The sequence below is a fragment of the Ictidomys tridecemlineatus genome, chromosome 15 (genome assembly GCF_052094955.1).
Source record: "Ictidomys tridecemlineatus isolate mIctTri1 chromosome 15, mIctTri1.hap1, whole genome shotgun sequence".
Taxonomy (NCBI): domain Eukaryota; kingdom Metazoa; phylum Chordata; class Mammalia; order Rodentia; family Sciuridae; genus Ictidomys; species Ictidomys tridecemlineatus.
The window spans coordinates 12,124,432-12,145,081 of record NC_135491.1 but is presented as its reverse complement, the minus strand read 5'-3'; the positions used below and the strand labels follow the sequence as shown (position 1 = coordinate 12,145,081).

At 50.2% G+C, this 20,650-nt stretch overlaps 1 protein-coding gene across 3 annotated transcripts in view; it reads left to right on the top strand.

Moving 5' to 3' along the window:
• The first annotated feature begins 2,900 nt into the window (after positions 1–2,900).
• Positions 2,901–20,650, top strand: part of Pou2f2 (POU class 2 homeobox 2) — a 76,843-nt gene continuing 59,093 nt past the window's right edge. Inside the window, exons 1-2 of one of the 3 annotated variants that reach the window (XM_078031973.1) lie at positions 2,901–3,162; positions 19,300–19,360. The gene's annotated coding sequence lies outside the window, so the exon portion shown is untranslated. Of the gene's footprint in view, positions 3,163–4,232; positions 4,312–17,070; positions 18,146–19,299; positions 19,361–20,650 lie in introns of those variants that run through there. The other 2 variants (XM_040278832.2, XM_040278830.2) reach the window with 2 other exon arrangements.

The window sequence follows — 20,650 nt, the reverse complement described above, 5'->3', positions numbered from 1 at the left end:
GACTTACTAATGGAACCTCGTGCACCTTTGTATGAAAATATGGTGGGTAAGGATGGGGATACAGCTCAGTTGGTAGATTTCTTGCCTCACATGCATACAGCCCTGGGTTCAATCCCCAGCACCACATACACACACACACACACACACACACACACACACACACAAAATAAAAAAGGTATGGTGAGTGTTTCTTATGTTTTGTTGTGTTATGTACATTCTGTGTGTCTCCCAGAATCTTCTCGTGGGTGTCTGTGTTCATACCAAGTAGGTCTATTAGGTTAATGTGCTTATTTTCTATACACGGGGGGAGTGAAAACTTCCTGGGCTTACTTTTGATATATACACACAGTATAGGTCCTGGGAATCTGTTGGTATGTGGCTACTGGATAGTTCTGTGTCCCTTATGGTCATGTACCAATGATTCCATGTGCCGAGTTTGTACTCAGGTGGATTGAGGATTTCCTGTGTTTATCTGTGTTGTGCTCATGCTGTTGCGCCTGCTCTGTATAGGGGCACTTACATAGTTGTGTGACTATTACGTACATATTGCATAAGTCCCTGTTCATATTTTGTAGGCACAGGAGTAGATATTTCTTGCATTCATGTGTGTTGTGCATCCAGTGTGGGTCCCAAGAGGCTGTTCTATATGGGGAGTAGTAGGTATTTGCGTGTCTATTATGCACAGGCTGCACAGGTCCCAGCTACTTACTTTGTTTGCCCGCAGGGTAGGTGTTTCCTGTATTTATTTCTTTTGCGTACTTGCCATGTAGGTCTCTGGGAGCCTTCCCTGTACACGTGGGCAGTTGGTGGATTCTTGTGTTTCTCATGCACACCTTGCAAGTGTCCTGTGTGTCCACTCAGGAAGACAGGGCAGTAACAAAGCCAGGGGTAGATGCGGTTGCTAAGCCAGGACTGTGCCATTGTGTTGCGCGTGCCCGCATCCTCCTCCTCCTCTTTCTTGCTCCTCCTTCCAGACCCCCTCCCAGGTCTGAGTACTGCTCACTGTCCCCCACCCGCCTTCCTGTACCACCATGCCCCCACCAGCAGGGGGTGGGAGTCCCTCGCCCGTCCACTTACCCTACAAGGACCTTCTCTGCCTGGTCCAGGACCCCTTCCCATTCTGTCCTCCTTTTCTTCCTCCCTCATCTACAGCAATACTGTGCCTGGTACAAGAGAGGTGCTCTATGAACCGGCATTGCCCTCCTCTCTTTCCTCCCCTCTCCTCCCTGCTGTTCTTACTCCTCCCACCTGCCCTCTCTCCTTGGTGCTCCCCTAGACCCTCTTGTTACCCTCTGGACTCTCTCTCACCCCAGCCTGACCTTTACTGCTTTCTCTTGGTTCTGTTCCTTTGTCCCCCCTCTGTCTTTTTCAGGTCTCATTCTTTATGTCTTACTCTCCATTTTTCTCTTCCTGTCTCTGTCTTGCATCTCCCTGTAGATCTCTGTCCACCAGAAAGCCTCTTCTGGTGTCTTCTCCATCTGGCTATGTCTCTCGGGCTCCTTAGGTTTCTCCATTCCTGTCTCTTTCTTGCAGTCTCTGTCCATGCCTCTCTGTTTCTCTGTATCACTTTGACTAAGTCTCTGTTTTTGTTTTCTGTCCCTTACTGTCTCCTTATTTCTTTTTGTCTTTCTTTATGTCTTGGCCTCTGTATCTCTTTGCACATTTCTTTTTGTTTCTTAGGTTAGCTCTCAGAAAACCTATGTGCATTTCTCTGTGTTTCTGCCTACATCTCACTAATTATCTGTCTCCTTGTCCGACTCTGTTCCTGTCTCTGTCTCTCTCTGCCTTTTTCTCTCTGCATCTTTTGGTCTCTGTTGGTGTCTTTCTGACATTGTACATCTGTTTCTTTCAAGGGCTCTTCATAGTTCTCTGCTTCTGCAGGTCTATCTCTCTCTTATCTCTGTCTCTCTCTGTGTTTCCTCTCCTTGTATCTCTCCAACTCTGCCTTGCCTTTCTCTCCCTGTGTGATTATTTCCTCCTATGACTGACTCTTGCATGCCTATCTTTCTTATCTCTCTCTCTCTCTCTCTCTCTCTCTCTCTCTCTATATATATATATATATATATATGTATATATAACATGTATATGTATATATGTGTGTGTATGTATACAGTATCTCCCTGTCTCTGTGCAACTGTTTCTCTGTGTTGTGTCTCTGTGTCTTTCTGGCTCTGCATCTCTCTGCATGGCCCTCTTTCCCTTATCTCTCTGTTTCTGGGTATCTCTGTGGTTCTTGGTGCCTTGCTCTGTTTTTATGTTCTCATCATCTCCCTGCCCACCTGCAATCTGTCCCTGTGTCTGTATGTTTCTGTGTGTCTCTGGACATTAGTCTGCCTCTATGAGTTTCTTTCTGCCTCCATGTACCCTGTACTACCCACCCTCTGCCTTCTTCCTTTCCTCTTTGTCTCTGGATGTCTCTTTGAATCTCTGGTTTTTAGAGGTATCTTCCTGCCTTTGAGTGGCCCTCAGTTCCCACCTCTCTCTCGCTCCCTTACATGTCTGCGTTCCTGTATCTCTTTCTGCCTATCTCTGGGTATCTCTGTGTCTGTGCCACTGAGCATCTCTCTGTCTCTGGGTGTCTCTGTGAGTCTCTGGGCCTTAGGGACTCTCCCTGCCTTTGAGTGTCTCTCTGCTCCCTGCCCCTCTTCATTTCCTGTCTCTGTGTCTCTGTGTGTCTCTGATATCTCTGTGAGTCTCTGTGGGTCTCAGATTCTCCTTGTCTCTGTGTCCCCCCTCTACACCCCACCCTTCTCTGTCTCTGTGTCTCTGTTTCAGCATATCTCTGCATATCTCTGAGTCTCTGTGTCTCTGTGGGTCTCGGGCCTCTCCCTGCCTCCGTGTCCCCTGCGCTCCCCGCCCTCTCCCTCTCCCTCTCTCCCCCCTCGCTCTCTCACTCGCGCTCTCTCTCTGAGCATCCTTGGGCCCGGGGTTGCCATGGGGACAAGGTGGGAGCCGGGGATGGCGCGCGCCTGGGCTCGCGCCGGCAGCTCAGGCGAGGAGCAGCGGCCAGAGCAGCGCCAGCAGCAGGCAGCGAGCGGGCGCGGGAGCGGGAGCGGGAGCGGGGGTAGCGTTGGCGGCGGCGGCTCCTCCTCGGCCATCCCCTCGGAGCCGTGCAGCTGACGCGCATGGCGAAGACAGCGGCGCCTACCGATGGGAGCAGCGGTAAGGCAAGGCGGCGCGGCGCAGCCGGGCGGGCGGGCGGGCGGCGGGCAGCCTCCTCCTCTCCCCAGCTCGCCTGCGCGCCCGCCCGCCCGCCCTCCCTTCCTCCCTCTCCCCTCGCAGCCCCTGCCCGCCCGCCCGCGCCGCGCTCGCCCTTCCATTTAAAAATCTTTAAAACTTTGCATATTAATATCTGCGCTTTGCATAATCTGACCCGCGCTTTATTGATTGCAAGAAGCTTAATGCAGCCGGCTCGGCCTATTGCAGTGAGCTCTCCGGGCGGGAGCCGGGCGGGCGCCGCTCACTCTGCACCGCGCTCCGGCTGCCCGCCGCCGCTTTGGCCCCGGCCCTCTCGCCTCCCTCCCGGCGCCCGCGCCGAGCTTTGCCCCCTGGCTGGGTATTTTTATTATTTGGGGGCTGGGGGGTGGGGAGTCGGCTTGCTGTTGGTGGCAGTAAGGGAATCAGTGGACAGATGGGGGGGAGGGTTGGGAAGAAATGGGGACGGAGAGGAGGTAAAGGGGGAGATTTAAAAAAAGGGGGGGAGAAGGGGCAAGAAGGCTGGGGAAGGAGAGGCGCAGAGCGGGAGGCAGTGGAGAGAGGAGAGGGCAGTGGGCAGAGGACGGAGCTGAAAGGACGGAGGAGCGCGAGCGGAGATAGAGAAAGGAGGCAGGCTGGAGAGCGCAGCTAGAGAAAGAGCCCGAGACGAGCCCCGGCGCTGGCGGACGAGACGAGCGGCGGCGGCTTCGTCGCTGCCGCCCCAAGGCCAAAAAATAAAGAAAAGAAAAAGAAAAAATAATGCCAATAAAAAGATGATGAAAATAAAACACCTTGCTGCCGGGGCCACCGCACACAAAAAAAGGAGCGAGATGGGAGAAGAGAGGCGATGTGGCATCTGCTCCCGGCCGGCTGCAGCGCTTGGGGAAGACTCCCGGGCTGGGTGGGACTCACATTTTGACCCTACATTTAAGGAAGGGGTGACTGTGGAGAAAATGAGGCGGAGGGGGTCAGGGTTGGTGGCGGTACCGCCTGCTTTTTTTTTCCCTCTCTCCTTTCCTGGGGGTGTGGGGGCCGGTTTAGTGTGATGATGGTGAGGATATTGGTTGGTGATGCTGTCTGAAGCTCCGAAGCAAGCAGGGTGCATGGGGGGGAGAGGTAAGAGGGCACGTTAATGAGAAAGGGCTGGGGGTGGGAATGAGGGGTGAGAGAAAGGAATGGGGTGCCTTGGACAGCGGGAAGGGTGGGAAATGAGAAGAGGAAACAGTAGGGATGGGGCACAGAGAGGCGGTGGCGTTTCAGGCAGGAGGAGAGGTAAAAAGCGGAGCTCCAGGGCCCCAGAGTGATGTTGGGGAGCTGCGGAGCACCCCTCAGCTTTCCAGGCAAACTCTGTAACTTGGGGAACCCTTTTGGCTGCTTCCTTGTGCTTCTTTGCGCCCTTCTGTTTTCTTCCCCTTCTCGTGTCCTTTCTCAGCTCCCCTCTCTATTTCCTTTATTGGCTTTGCTTTCTCTCTGTTTTCCAGTTTCTCTTCCTACTCTCACTGAAAGCGTTCTCCCTCCCCCCTCAGTGTTTCTTTTTCTGTCTCCCTTCTTTCCACTGCTTTCCTTTCTTTTTCTTTTTTCCCTTCCCCCTTTTCCCTTTTCTTTCATTCTTTTCTCCCTGCCACTCATTTCCCCAGTTGCCCGTCCTCTCTACCCCTCCCTCAGTTTCATTTATTCATCACTTTTGCAGCATCAGCATTGAACAGGGTGCCAGGGAGAGGGGCTCTGTGTGAAGGCAGGGATCTCCTAACTTCCCACCAGGGCCTAACCTGTGTTCTGAAATTCCATGTATTTCTATCCTCTTTTTTCCAGCTTCAGGTATGGGTCTGTCTTGGGGGTTCTCGTGCCACCCCCTATTTCCTCCTGGCCTCTAGAGATGTCCTGCTGGATGCTCACTGGGGTATGGGAGGGGGAGGGGACAATCTTAAGTGAGGGCTTGTGGCTATGGACTCAGCCCCACTGAGAGAGAAGGGTGTGGACAGAAAAGAAAATGACATGGTTAGCTAGCGGGAAGGGAAAAGGGGAGGAAATTGTGGGGTGGGGGTGACCATCTGAGAGGGTCCTTAGAGCTTCTGAGTCTCAGGTAAAAGATCCAAAAGAAAGGCTCTGTCCTGCTGACCACTCCCCACTTTCTTCTTCCACCTGGGGCCTGTGGAACTGGGGAATACGCCCTGGATTTAGAGAAAGACCCAATTAGCCACTTAAGTCAGTAGCTTTTGGTCTCTTACCATCCTGTCAGGAGAATTTGTCTCCCCCACCCCCCAGGGTATGAGGGGGACAGTGTACAGTCAGTGCGCAGTGGGGGACTGGTGTGTACAGAGTCAGACTATGGCGGCAGCATGCCATGTGTACAAGGCCTGTGTGCGTAGCAAGAGGTGTTCAGGAAGGACTGTGTCCAGGAGCCTTGGCAGAGTGAGGAGCAAAAGGTGTAGAATTGTGATGTGTTTTCAGTGGGGGGATCGGGTACTTGGGGCCCCCACTATGGGTGACACACATGCAAGAGAGAGTCCGTGCATGTATTTGTACTGGCTCTCCCTCGTCTTGATGTTTATGTGCCACTTGTGTGTACACTTTGGAGGCCATCTCTGGCTCCGCGTGTGGAAGCATCCACGCGTGCACAGGCTTATGTGCTGGCATCAGCGGTAGACATGTGATACTCTTGTGTGCAGCATATTTGGAGTAGCGGCTCTGTATGTGCGTACTAAGTCTGACTGTAGTGTGTGCACATGAGAGTACACATTAAAGAAAGTCGCATATGCGAAAGTGCCACTCCTGCATGGAGCTATTATTATTGTCGATGTTGTTGTTAGGGGTCTATGTGTGTCCCAGGTAGGAGAGTGAGTAGGTCTGTGAAGCAGGGTCTGGGTGGAGTGTCAAGGGATGTGTGAGTGCACCAAGGTCTCAGGCGTGCGGGTAGTTTGACAGTATGCCTGCATGGCAAGTTCAAAGGGTTCAGGAGAGAACAAGAAAAGATCTTTCCTCTCCGCTGTCTGCCAGAACACCAAAACCATCCTTATCCCTTCCATAGTCACAAAGTGTCCCATGTCAGCAGGTGACTGCCTTGCTAGGAGAGAAGCCATTCAGGGCCAGAGACAGCGTCTCCAGTTGCTGCTAATGTGATTCCACATCTACTTCCTGATTTATAGGTAATGCTGGGCAGAGGCCCAGCCGCCTGGTGGGGAAGTCCAGACCCCCATTTTCCTGAGGCTCTGGCCAGTCCTCTGACAGGTTACGGTGCCAGCTTTGGGGGCTATGGTAGCTGTCACTTTGGTTTGCCAGTCTTTATAGGGAAAATGGGAGATGTCTATTGTAGGGCTGTAGTAGGAAAGAACTGAGCCACAGTGTGTGTGTATATGTGCTTGTGCGTACACTTGCTCCATGCTCTGTGTGTAATAGAGGTTGTTAGCCTGTGCATCCTAGATAGCATGCTGGCCAGTTTTTTTTTTTTCCCCCCAGTGGCTATTCTGGGCCACCTGCCATGTGGTTGGTATATACTCTCTCATTGCATGCAGGGCCCTTAGGCCAGAACCTCTTCCCCCACCAATGTGACAACCAAAGAAGACCCCAACCTTAGCACTCCACTACGTAGAGCTTTTCATATCCCTGATGCAACATGATCATAATGTGATGTGTGGGGATATGACCCTTGTTGGGGTTAGGGACACATGGCCATGCTAGGGGCTGCTTGGACATAGATGGGGACAAGAGAGCAATTTCTTTCTATGACATGTGCTGGTTAATTTCCAGGATATTTCAGGATGGAAATGGTTGAGAAACCAGAGTATGGAGAACTGTTAGAAGAGAGAATGGGTGTGGGGTCTCCTCAGGTCTATTCTTCTTTCCAAATGCGTCACTCATTTTTCCCTCAGGCCCAACACCTCCTGATCTAATAATAATTGTGTTGATGGTGCTCCTTACATTCCTCAGCTCTTACAGCAGCCCTGGTGGTGCTCCTCTTACAGATGAAGGTTCTGAGAGCCACATTATTCAGCCCATTAGCACCCAAGCTGGAACTAGAACCAAGGTTTTTTGACTCCCTATGCCGAGCTCCATCCTTAGAGGCCTGTCCTGTTCCAACACCATTTCCTTGTACTGGCTTCCCCAGCGTCCTATCCTTTCACTGGCTCTGACCCTTGCCTCGCTTCCTCCCTTCCCTCAACTCCTCCAAGTAAGCCATGTGCCATCTTCTCAGATGCATGTGGTGGCCTCGGGAGGCAGGTGTACCTTCCCTCACTCATCTACCTCCCCAACTTTTGATCCTCAGGCAGGCAGCTTCCTAGCTCTGACATATTTAGGAGGCTGGAGGTGGTAGCCCCACGTACAAAGTCCTTGCATTCAAGGGTATTTATTGGGTGGCTTGAATCACTGAATAAATATAGTGGGGTAAATTCCCTGAGGTAATCGGGTGATGGTACATGATGGCTTCTTACCTAAAAACCATTGTTAATCACTAGCCACTGACTGACTTGGGCCTGGACTCTAGAGTGGAACCGGTTTCTGCCTTAGACAAGATTCTGGGTGCCTGGACTGTGAGCACAAAGGGAGCTTCTAGTTCATTAAGAATCTGAAGAAAGAGGAAGGCAAGGGTATAGACAGGGAGATGGGTCTTTAGGGATGCTCAGGAGTTGAGGAAGGGGAGTGGTGCAAGTACATTAACATGGCCAAGAGAAGTGAAGGAGAAACAGCCCAGATTGGGGACATGTCCCTGAGAAGAGGTTGTCCCTATATTGCAAGGCCCCGTTTATGGAGGCTCAGATGCTTTTCTGAGAAGTTTGTACTTCATTTGGCCAGCAGCAGGGAGCTCTCATGCATACAATCTTTCTCTCCCCACCTCTTCTCTCTCTCTCTCTCTCTCTCTCTCTCTCTCTCTCTCTCACACACACACACACACACACACACACACATGCGCACGCGTGCTTGTGTGAAGCTCACGACAATGTTTCTTGGACAACATGGACCAGTGTGTGAACATGAGTGTGCTCATGTACGCACACAAACAAGGATCATTATCCTAGTATCTTTCAGAGTCTCCCTCATAGAAACTAATACAGGGTGTACTTTAGTCCTCACCCGGGGATCCTATAATGTATAGGGCCGTGCCCCCCCACACCAGTATAAGAGCAGGCTGGGGACCCTCCCCCACCCAGGGTGCAGACTCATGTGGCATTCACAGACTTAATCCGCCGCAGTGAGGCCAGGGAGGCAGCATCTGTCACTTTCACAAACACAGGCAACAGAGTCTGAGAGACACACTCCACTTCTCACAACTGCTTGAGAAACAGATGCCTGCTGTACTGTCCCCCATGCCCAAGACAGACAGCTCCTCATGGCCCCCACACCAAGCCCAGACCTATGCACCAAACCACTCCTGCATTAAAGCACACACATACGTACACACACGCATACACACGTGAAGCACAGCCCATGCTATTCTATCTCCTTGTATGCAGAACTGTGCACTTGGGCACTCTGACTCTAAGCACAGCTGCTGACATCCTAACCCCTTATTTTTTGTCTCTCTCTCTCTCTCTCACACACACACACACACACACACACATACACACACCACACACACACACACACACACACACTCCCTTTGACTTAAAGCACTGCTGTAGCCATCCTACTACCCATACACACATACCTACAAGCAGACTTACACACACACACACACACACACACACACACACACACACTCAGACACACAGCCTGGAAATCCACCAGAACCACTGTGGCTAGCGGTCATTGAAGAATGACAGTCTGAACAGTGTGCTGAGGAGGGGGGTCGCCCTGAGGCATGAGCTGAGGGTCACACAACAGGGTACATCAGACTCCCTTGAGGAAAGGGTCAGGCAGACCCTAAAAGGGCTCCGTTGGTCCAGACAGTTCTGCCAGGTAAGGGAAATTCAACAAATGCAGGCCAAAGGCAAGAGCCGGCTAATGGCCGAGGCCGCCGATGGCTGAGATGGCTGGTCAGTGAGGAGGGGAGGCTCGACAATTGATGTGACTCAGAGCTGGACAAATGATGGCGCATTTGGCTGAAACTGGCTGGGGGGCTATGGACCAGAGATCAGGCGACCATTCTTGCCTCACTGGGAAAAGGGCCAGAGCAGGCTATGTTGCAGCAGGGTTAGTTTCTCAGGCTGGCTCCATCATGCATCTTCCCGGTGGAGGTATCTTGGGGTCTTTGTATGTGTGTGTGTGTGTGTTTGGGCACATGTGTATTTGTACATTTATCTGTAGTTGTCAGTGTGCACCTCTCTGTAGAACTTTGTGTCTAAGTACTCTTGGTATGCATCCTTATGTAGCCTACCCACAAAGTGCATCTGTTTCTGTGCGTGTGTGTGTGTGTGTGTGTTTGTGTGTGTGTGTGTGTATTACGTGCAGGGACATTTTTCATTGTGAGATGCTATGCATTCTTGTGTGCTTATCCATATGTGTGTGTATATGTGTGTATATATGTACACACATACATGCATATATACTTACATATATATGTATCTATGCATGTATATATTGGAGTGAAGATTGGGATGAGGGAGAAGGGATGGGTCTGGCTCTGGACTCAGCTGTCCATGCGTCTGGTAGCCCACGAGTCTGTCTTTGTGCATTTGTTCAAGCCTCTGTCTGGATATTGGGGGCATGGGCTTGTGTGCTTGCTTGCTCCAGACTTTGAATATCTCTCTCAGAGCATGGTTGTGGGTGGAGTGGACCAGACTAGGATGAGGGGGCATCTCCTCTTCCTTCTGGAGGGTGTCACACAACCCATGCTGGGCTTGGCTGGGACCCAGCAGCCCAGCACAGTGCAGACCACCCCTCCTCCTCTTTCTCCCCCCATGACCTTTGAGCACAGCAGCCCCAAATACATATTTATCAGAGGGGCTGTGGGGACCAGCTCCTCCCCCACCACTCCCCTCAGGGCCCAGCCTGGCTGGCTGTGGAGAAATTAACCTTGTGACACAGGAGCTTGCTGACACCCCAGGCCCCCTCCCCATCCTCATGGCGCATATGAGCATGTGTGGGTGAGAGAAAGAGAGAGAGAGAGAGAGAGAGAGAGAGAGAGAGAGAGAGAGAGAGAGAGAGAGAGAGAAGAGGTACTAGTTCAGACTGGGAAGGCAGCAGCCAGGAGAAGAAAGACGCATGTGCCCATATCACCCCCGACATGTGCACACCCATACGCATACCTGCCACATAAGTTGTGAACATATGCATAGGCAAATTCTGAAATAATATGCATGCAGGTATATTCAGTATTCCTGAAACAGAGCTACACAGATTCTAGAACACCTGAAAGACATGTATGTACACTCATGGGTCCTGAGGCCTATGCCCTTCATCAGAGATTCCTTTAGAAAATGCATATATACTAAAGCTTGAAGGGACACAGACATTTGCAGGTGTATCTACAGAAATGCTGAAATGGACACAGCAGATTTGGAAATAAGGATAAACACATATACAAATGTATGGAAACCCAGATCTATATAGGCACGTAGGTACTGGGACATCACAGGGCAAGACAAATATTAAAACACCAGGGTGCTCCTCATGTAGAGAATTTTTTTTCAACAAAAAATATACAAATACAGATACTAAGATGTGGCATCATCATAGCCCTCATGCCCATAAGTGCACACTGGCCACATTCAGAGATATATGGGGAAGCCACACATGGTGACCAAAAGCAGCATATTCTGAGTTATAGCACACAAACATTCTAGCCTCTAGTCTAGCCTCATCCCTTTAGAGTGATATGAAAATGGGTAGATGCTCAAGTTTCAAAATGTTTTTGGAATTAATTTCCTCATCACCTAGGTCCAGGGCTTCTACATGAGGCAGTCCCTCTCTTAAAGGCTATGGAAACTGGTTTTCAAGACAGGCCTGTGCCTCACTCTCCAAGATGTCTGAGCCAACAGGACCAGCACAGATCAGATCTTTTTGTATGGTTAACTGTAAACAGTGATAGCATTTTGAAAGGAGAGGAACAAGGATTTGTTGGGTCATGGGGTAGCCTGGTTTAGATTGGTGGTCAGGTGTAACACCTCAGAGGAAGTGGCCTTTAAGCTAATCGTCAGACACATAAGTGGATTCTAAATGTGCACCCATCACCCTTCTGAAACTCACCAGGCCACACAGGCACAAATAATGCAGGACTCAGATGTCTGTGTCCCCACCGCATGTGCCATATCTGTCCCTCTAGAAAGCTCCTTTCAGGCATGTCCCTAGGTGGGAAATAGGGTCTCTCCAGCTTGGGCCCAGGTTCTGGGCTCTGAGGGCGGGTGCTCAAAGTGCAGGAGGACAGCACAGAGGGAGACGGCACCCAGGGAATTTTGCCAAGGCAGAGCTTAAAAGGTGAGTAGGAGGCAGGGCAAGAGGGAGGCAGAGGACTTTTCCTGTGCACAGGTGTGAAGGTCTAAACAAGTATGGAATGTCCCAACAGCTACATGAAGGCCAGGATCACTGGATAGAAGGAGTGAGGAGGCTTGACACATCTGGCAAGGGGCATGAAGCTTGAAATCTATTCTAGATGTACCCATAGACATGGAAGGGTGTTTTGGGGGGAGCGGGGAGGTACTGGGGGTTGAAGTCAGGGGCACTTGACCGCTGAGCCACATCCCCAGCCCTATTTTGTATTATATTTAGAGACAGGGTCTCACGGAGTTGCTTAGTGCCTCCCTATTGCTGAGGCTGGCTTTGAACTCATGCTTCTCCTGTCTGAGCCTCCCCAGCCACTGAGATTACAGGCATTCGCCACTGCACCCAGCTATGGAAGGGTTTTGAGGTGGGACTACACAGGGTGTGTGAGCAGGTGCCTGGTATGGAGGAAGGATAGGTTGGGGAGACCCTGGAGAAAAGGACCCTGGTGAGTAGATCACCTGTCCTGAGGCCTCCTGCCCTACCTGTCCACTCTGGGAACTGTGGAGAAGGCCTGGCCGAGAGGTAGAAGGACTGTCTGCCTTGCTCTGGCCCCATATCTTGGCCACTGGCAAGAGTTAAACAAGCTATGTCTTGTCCCTAAGTGGAGATTTTCTGGGGGCTTGGGTCAGGGGTTTCAGTCACCCTTGACAATTACTGAACTCTACAGATTGCTGAGTCTTTCTGTGGCCAGGCCCAAGCTGGTGCCAGAGCACACAAATGAGCCAGGATCTTCCCTGTTCCAGAGGAGTCTCCATTCTGGGGAGGTTGACTGCAACAAAGCCCTGTCAGGAACTCTAAGGGCTTGTTCGAGGCGAATGAGTGAGTCAGAAGGCCCTGTAGGGGAAGGATGAGAGTGGAGCCTGCATTTTGAGGGTGAGACTACTCCTTTTCTGCCAAAATGAGGGAGACAGTTATTCTTTTACTTTTTTTTTTTTGTATCAGGAGTTGAACCCAGGGGTGCTTTACCACTAAGCCACATCCCAGCCCCTTTTATTTTTTTTTATTTTGAGATGGGGTCTTGCTAAGTTGCTGAAGCTGGCTTTGAATTTGCAGTCCTCCTCCCTCAGCCTCCTGAGCCACTGGGATTGCAGGTGTGAGCCACTTCACCCAGCAGGAGCCCATTACTCTTTCCTCACGCTTAGAAGAATTTCTCCTCTGACCTAAGGTCCTACATGAGCTGGTGCCCCTCTGCCTACTTGACTTTTACTCCTTTCCTCCTGGATCAAGAAGCTCAAGTCACTTGCCTTATTGCTGTTCTTTACACCTTGTTTCTATCTCAGGACCTTTGCACTTGCTGTATCTTTGCCAGAAAGGCTCTTACCTCCACACTTCACTTGGGCTGTTACTCAAAACTCAGCTTCCCTGACAGGCCTTTCCTGACCACTCAGTCTAAAATGACATCATCTTATAACCCACACCTACCTGCTTTATTTTCCTTCTTAGCTCTTAAGTATACTTTCTCGTCTACTGTATCTTTTCCTCTGCTAGAAGATCAGTGCCACAAGAACAGGAACTTTGTCTTGTTCCTGGCAGAACCCCAGTGTCCAGCACAATGCACAGAGTATGTGCTCAGTGATGTCTGCCAAATAACTAGAGCCAGATCCCCTGTCATCCCATTTGCCCAATATAATGGTGGAGGAGGATGTCTGCTGTACCAAACAGGCTTGAGGGAACTCACCTTCTGGGGATTTGCACCTATCAGTGCTGTGTGGGGCCCTTGGTAAACCAGCCTACCTCCTAGCTGAGCCCCGAAGCAGCCAGACCACAAAACTGTCATCCCATGCTGTGCTCCCATCTCCCCCCCTTACTCCACTTCATCCTTACCCCCCCTCCCCACATCATGTCTGCTCACTGCCTACAGGCTGCTGCCCTTCCCCTCCTTCACCCCCAACATCCCCATCACTGGTCCCTGCTACCTGGCTGCAGCCACAAAGGAGGGAGGACCACAGACTGTGAAATAGGACACACCCAATTTAGGGTCTAGGCTGTGTGGCTGTGGGGAAATCACATTACTCTTTTTATATCTTGAGTTTCCTCATCGGCAAAATAAGGTTTTTGTGGAAATGAGGAGCCGCTACACGTGTGATGATGACACTAATAATAGCTCTATTATTGAGCACCTGCCAGGTGTTTGGCATTGTGTGAGGTGCTTTGAACTTTTTTTTGTGCATTAAAAAAAATGGAGGAAAAAAGCAAGCATGAAGTGTCCCCAGAGTGTCAGGCCTGGTGCTCGGTGCTCTGAATTATAAAAGGTGACTATAACCCATTTGTGCAGAGCTTACTATTCCAATGTGTGCACACACACATACATACCTGAGGTAGCATACCAGTCACACTGTGGGGGGCCTATGGTGCTTTTCAGCAGAAGCCCCAAGAGACGGTTTTGCAGCCATTGAGGCAGCAACTCTCAGAGACAAGGGACCAGCCCCAGCCATCCCTAATTCCCCTTTATCAACCCAGTGGGAACTTTCATTGTTCATGTCTGGATTGCAGAGCCCAGCATGGGGTCTGGCCTAGAATTGGACTCGGGAAATGTTCACTGAATGAATGAATGAATGAATGAACAAATGAACAAAGGAATATATTTAGACAGATGTCTCCGTTGTATTTACTTATTTGCTTAAGTTACCTTCTCCCCTCCCCCCATCTTCACATCTTACATATAGCATTTGTGGCTGATAATCATAATATTATTTCTACCACTCACTTGCCCCCTTCTTTGTATTAGATCCTCTGCTAAGTTACGTACAAGCATAGTCCTGTCGACTCCTCACACTTTCACTAAGAGCCAGGAATTATTAGTATTTTCATGTTTGAGCAAACTAGGGCTCAGAGAAGTGAAGAGACTTGCCCAGGGTTGCAAAGCAAGGGGGCAGTGGACCTCATTTTTAACCCCCATGATCTTCTGCCCTGCAGAGGTACACACTCTCTTGGCAGTCTGTATGCTCACTTGCTCTTGCAGTTTTCCCTCCCAGCAATGGAATGGCCCAAGCCAGGAACCAGGGGAGAGGAGCCTCAGCGTCTGGTCCAGGCTCTACCATACCAGCTGAATAACTTTGGGAAAATCCCTTCCCTCTCTTTGGGTCTCAGCTTTCCCTCCAGCTGTTCCTCTTGTCTGTAAGCCCTTAACCAGCTTCCTAAAGAGGGGAGGGGCTGGAATTTGGCTTGGTCCTAGTCTGCCTACTTATTGAGAGTGAAACCACAGGAGCAAACTCTTCTCCATTCAGCAGACTTCACTTTCATTCACATTCTTGAAGGCACTGAACTCTGCTGGGTTTGGTTATAAGAAGGGATGTAAGACAAACCTGGCTAGGAAAGGGGAGAAGAGAAGCATCATTCATTGTGGGTCCCCTGAGCTCTGGCTGCAGTCCAGCCAATGCAGTTATTCATTAGCTCCACTTCTTGCAATTACAGACAAATGGTGTGATGCACATTCATTGTAGAAAAATAGAAAATACAGATATTCAAAGAGAAAAAAATAATAGTCTACTTAAGTAAAAAGAAAAATGTGACTTCTTGATCTCTTTCCTACCTAGCTTTTTCTCAAGTGGAAGACTGCCTTTGAGTTTATCCAAAAAACTCACTAAAATTCACATGCCAATGATCCAAATTCAGCTTTCTGTTCTGAACCTTTTTGTTGTTTGTTTTGACAGGGGTGTGTGTGTTTTCATAAAATGGGATTATATCCTACATACTTGTGTATAACTTGCCTTTTTATCCTTTTTAACAATGGATTATGTACAGCACTTGTCAATGAATTTATTTCAAGCATATTTACCACGACTCCACAGTGCCCCTTTGTGTGGCTGCTGTATGACCATTTATTGTGATGGTCCCCAGTCATAGGACATCTGGTTGTTTCCCAGCTTTCCCTGTTGTAATTATTCCTAGTTAACAGATGAGGATTTTGAGGCTTAGACAGGCAGACTCTCACATCTGTGAGAAGTGAAGGCATAGAGGGGGCAGCTGGGAGTGGATTGGGTGCTGGGGACGTTCCCAGTCTCAGCGAGGGACGGCGGATCCTTGAGAAGAGAGAGAAGCCTGGGTAGAGGAAGTCCCCAGATGGAAGGCCTATGACCTGTCAGAGGGAAGACAGGGGCATTTGAGGAGGAGACCACTCTCTAGCCCCCAGACCCAGGCACAGCCAGGATCTGGGCCACGCCCCATCAGGCTCCCCACCCCTCCGCTGCCTCGCTCCTGAGCCCACTTGCCGCCTGCTCCAATCTCGCCAGCTTATCAATAGGTTAAGTGGTCAGGTCAGCGATATTGACCATTTGATTAGGACCTTGTCAGATCAATCCCCAGCTCATCTCATGGGCCTCCTCCCTGCCCACACACTCCCTCCTGCTCTTCCATGCCAGGAAGCATGTGGCCATAGAAGCTTCTGCCCTCTTCACGCAGAACTCCCAAACTGAGAGGCCCCCTGTCCTGTGTGGCTACTCCTGGTCCCCTGTCTGGGCCTCTGTCCAGGTTCCTGCCCACTTTTTGCATCCAGCTCTCTTGCTTGTAGCCCCTAGATCTTGTTTGCCCTGTGTCCTGTGCCTCTCAGATTCCAGTCAAACAGACCTGCCCTCTTGGCTGTGTGACCCTGGGTAAGTGCCTTTACCTCTCAGAGCTTCCATGTTCTCAGCAGTATCATGGGAATGATATTTGCCCAGACTTGTGAGGATTCTGAGAGCCCTCACCTGCACAGCATCTAGCCACACCTGGCATGTAGCCAGTGCTCAGAGACACCGGCTGCTCTTGCTAAGGCTGCCTGCTGAGTTATTCATACCAATGTGTTTTGGGTGCTGGTCTCTGTCCATCTGTCCGTAGGTGGGGTTGTATGCGGGCAGTCTCTGAGGCAAGTGGCACCATCATCCCTAGGCACTCCCAGGTGTTGATATAGGGCCATATCCGGTGCTAGGCAATGCTGGGGACACCCAGGGGAGCCAGGCCCCCTCTTGCCCTCAAGTAGCTCACCATCTGGCAGGCAGGTGGCAGACCAACCCTAGGACACAACAAACCATTATATATCCTGGCTGGGAGGGGCCAGGCCCGAACCCTAGCCTGCTTTTCTGTGAACATCAGACTCCACCTCTTCTGTGCAGCAGCTATAAGGAACAAGGCTTGGGAGTCAGACACACAGGTTTCCGATCCGTGCTCCTCTTCCTGAGCCTGGTAACTGGGCCAACTGCCTCTCTCTGTTCCTCCTCAGAGTGCTCATCTGTGAAGTGGGAAGATGAAGTCTTCTAAATATTCCTAGCCTCAAGGTACTGACAGAATAAATACAGCTTCCAGCACCACTGGACTCTCTGCTTGGGAGATGTTGTCTATTTGGGAAAGGGGTCCGCTCCCCTTTGTCAGGGATATGGGGGTTTGGGGGCCTGGGAGGTGGGGCGAGGAGAGCTAGAGGAAGGCAGGCCAGGGTTGTGCAGCCTGTGGGCAGTATGCCGAAGGTGACAGGGCAGAGAGACATGAGTGGGCCCTGCTGGAGAGAAGCCCCAACGTGGGGGCACTGCCTCTGGGGAAGACCCCAGCCCTAAGCAGTGTCTGACTCTGGGCCCCTCTGAGACCTGGGGATTCCCTGCCCGCCCCGCCATCACTTACACCAATATTGACGGTTAATGCCGTGTTGCCACCGTGTTCAACACTCAGCGCGGCTAATTGTTTTGACTGGGAATCGGCAAGGCGATTAAACGCCATCGATTTTGCCCTGCGCGCTGCATCGATTTTTAAATTTCCTATTGATCCTGGCCCTAAATCTCCTTAACCAAGACCTCACCGTGGAGATGACAGCCACTGATTAGCTCTGGGGCGGGGGTGGGGGGAGCAGCCCCTGAGGGGGAGCAACCCCAGCTCCTCCCTCGCCCCAGGGACTGGGGTCCTGATCCCCTTCTGTCCTTGAGAATGGAGGCCCATTTAGAGGCCTGTGGAGAGAAAGGGAAATGAGGAAGATTTGGGGGCCCCTGATTGGGTTTACTCCCCTTTTCTCTCCAATTTGGACTTTTCTCTTTGGCTATTCACTCTTCCTCTCTGTGTCTCCCCATCTCTTTTCTCTCATCTTCCCTCCATCTAAGTCCGTCTTGTTCTCTTTCTCTTGTCTCCTCCTGAACTTTGATAACTCTCTGAATTCTGTGTGTCCTTGGCTGATCCTGAGCCTCAGTCTCCCCTTCTGTGCCTGCAGATCTGCCATGAGATAGAAAAGTCATTTATCAAACACTGAAGGCCATGGCCTGTCTCCCTCCCCTCTTAGGAGCATACTCTCGGGGACACACAGATGTCAGGCAGAGCTGGGCTTCCTGGCTTTGTGACACTGCCCACAGAGCTCTGCTACTCTGAGCCATTTCCACGTGTCAGTACCTGTCTGTTCTGGGAAGTCTCTCCCTATCCCACAGTCCTTGCCTGGCCCTTTCTCTGAATGCCCACAGCAAGCAGAGGCAAGAGTTGTCCTTATGTGGGTTCAAGCAGCTTTTTTGAGAAGAGAGGAGGTTCCCTGCCTCCTGAACTCTGCAGCCAGCTCTTTCCCTCGCTGAACTGTACTCAGTCCCAGGTGAGTCACATCTCCTGCAGCCTCATCTGCCACATCTGTAAAATAGGGACAATACCGTCTCTTACTCTGCCTTCTTGCAGGTTGTTAAGAAACATAGTGAAAACACTTTGGGGGTGGGTCATCACACCTCCTGTCTATCTCTCTGTCTTCTCCATCTCTACATAGCATAAAGAAGGACCTATCCAAAGACAAACTGCATCCTGTCCCTCTCCATCTCTGGTGAAACCTAACTGCTTAGACTAGGTTCTTGAGGCCCTACAGGGTGACGCTTCTGTGATCTCCAAAGTTTTATCCTTTCCTACTCTGTCACGAACCCTGGAAGGCAAAGGACTCACATACTCTTTCCTTCTACCTGGCTCTTTGCCTGACTAGAGTTTATTTGTCTTTGAGATTTGGCTTGGGTGTTTGCTTCCTCCATAAGTCTTCCCTAACATCCTCTAGGATTCCTGAAGCACTCTCTGTCTACCCCAGTGTGTTGGAATTACTCTGTATCCCCAACTTGCTTTTGAGCCTGCCAGCAGACAGAGCAGAGGCCCTGTCTATGCCCCCTCAATATTTGTTAACTAACCAAAGGAAAAAAATGAATGGATAAATGCACAAGTCAGAAATATCATCATTAGGATTTTCATTTTCATCTCCCCACAGTACATAGGCACCTAATAACAAGAAACTCTTCAAATTTCTTTCTCACTATATCCTCCCAGCAGTCTTTTGAGATACACAGTTTTCTAATTAATTAACTCATTCGTTCATTCAGTCATCCATTATGTACTTAGAGAGTATCTCAAATTTACCAGGCCTTCTGCCACATGCTAAACTGCAAGACAGTCCCTGTCATTTAAGGAGCTTCCTGTCTGATAGGAAAAATATATATGCAACTAGGGCAGATACCAATATGCCCATTACGAGAATGTGGACACTGAGATTCAGGAGCCAGATATGACTACTGAAGGTAACAAGTGGACAGCAGGAACCTAGTTCCAGGTACCTGCCTTCACAGTTCACCAACTTACAACTCCTGGTGGAGAGACAGGAAGAAAATTCGTCTGCTGGAGGGGTGCATCATCCTATAGGAGGCTGAGACCAATTCCCTGGGATGTTGACTCCATTTTCTCTCTCTCTCTCCCCCCCCACCCCTCTCTTTCTCTCTCTAGGTTCTCTACTGGACCGGGTTGGTGGCCTGAATGTATTAGCTTTGCTGCGTCTACCTAAGAGGTAAGAGCCATGGCCTCAAAGTCTTGTGTATTGCTGTATTCAGGGATCCTGACCACTCACAGAAGCCTCTGCTTTCCAGTCCTGGTCACTGGCCTCCCCTGGGGGGTTGCTTTCCTTCCCTGTGCTATCCCCAAACCCCAGAGGTTAGAGTCTGACTGATTTGTTCTCTTTCTCCATATGTACTGTAGCTTTCTGACCAAATCAGTAGTTCTGGTGTTAGTAACCATGGGTGTTCCTTTAGATGAGTGTTAGGGCTCAGTGGGAGAGAGATGAAGTTAACAGTGGCTCAGATCATGGCTCTGGGGTCAGGTATGCCTAATTGCAAGGGACTTGGAAAAACTGATGCCTCCATTCTTCACCTATAAATGGGAAATAATAACAGACCCCACCTTAAGTGCTGTCCAGAGGACAAATGAGATAGAGGAAGGATGGACAGGTGGCTCTGTGATCCTGGGCATGGCTCAGTTTCCCCAGCTGCCAAAGGATGGGAAATCACAGTATCAACCACACAGAGGTGTTGTGAAGATGAAAGAAGTTCTCTGCAAATCATGTAGCCTTAGGAAGTAGGAGCTCAAGATACAACTGGAAGCACTACCCTGAGAAAATAATACTTTGTGAAGTCCCAGTGAGGTGGCCAAACCCAAGTTTTCCAGCCACTCAAATCTGTGGGAAGCAAGGGCTCTGGGCATTAACCCTAGTGTGGGTCCACTCAGCTTCTCATGGTCCTAGCAATGAGCATCAGGGCAGGGATGGGTCCACTGACTGTGCTTATGCACAAAGGTAGCCCTGACTTGCCAGATTTTCTAATTTTTCAAGAAAAGCCAGAAATCCCATTTTTATGTGAAATCTCCTAGTTCTTCTTCTCCATCCTTTTCCCCAGTACTGAGGATTGAACCCAGGGCGTCTTGCATGTTAGATAAGCACTCTATCACTGAGTTGCACACCTAGCCTTTTTTATTTTGAGGTAGCATCTTGCTAAGTTGCCCAGACTGTCTTCAAACTTGCCATCCTCCTGCCTCAGCCTCCTGCATAACTAGTATGATAGATGAATGCCACCTCACCTAGCTAAAATTTCCCAACTTAAAAATGTTGGCAACTAATGCAAAGTTTCAAAAATCTCCCTATGGTCCCAAACATACTATAGATGTCTAGGTTTGCAGCATTCTAGGCCTCCCTGGAAAACACATACCTACCCAGTTCTGTTACCACTTAGGGATATTCATAGACCCCAAATCTCATTCACAGATCCCTCTTGTGTGAGGTATGGGTGTCTTATGTATAGAACATGTC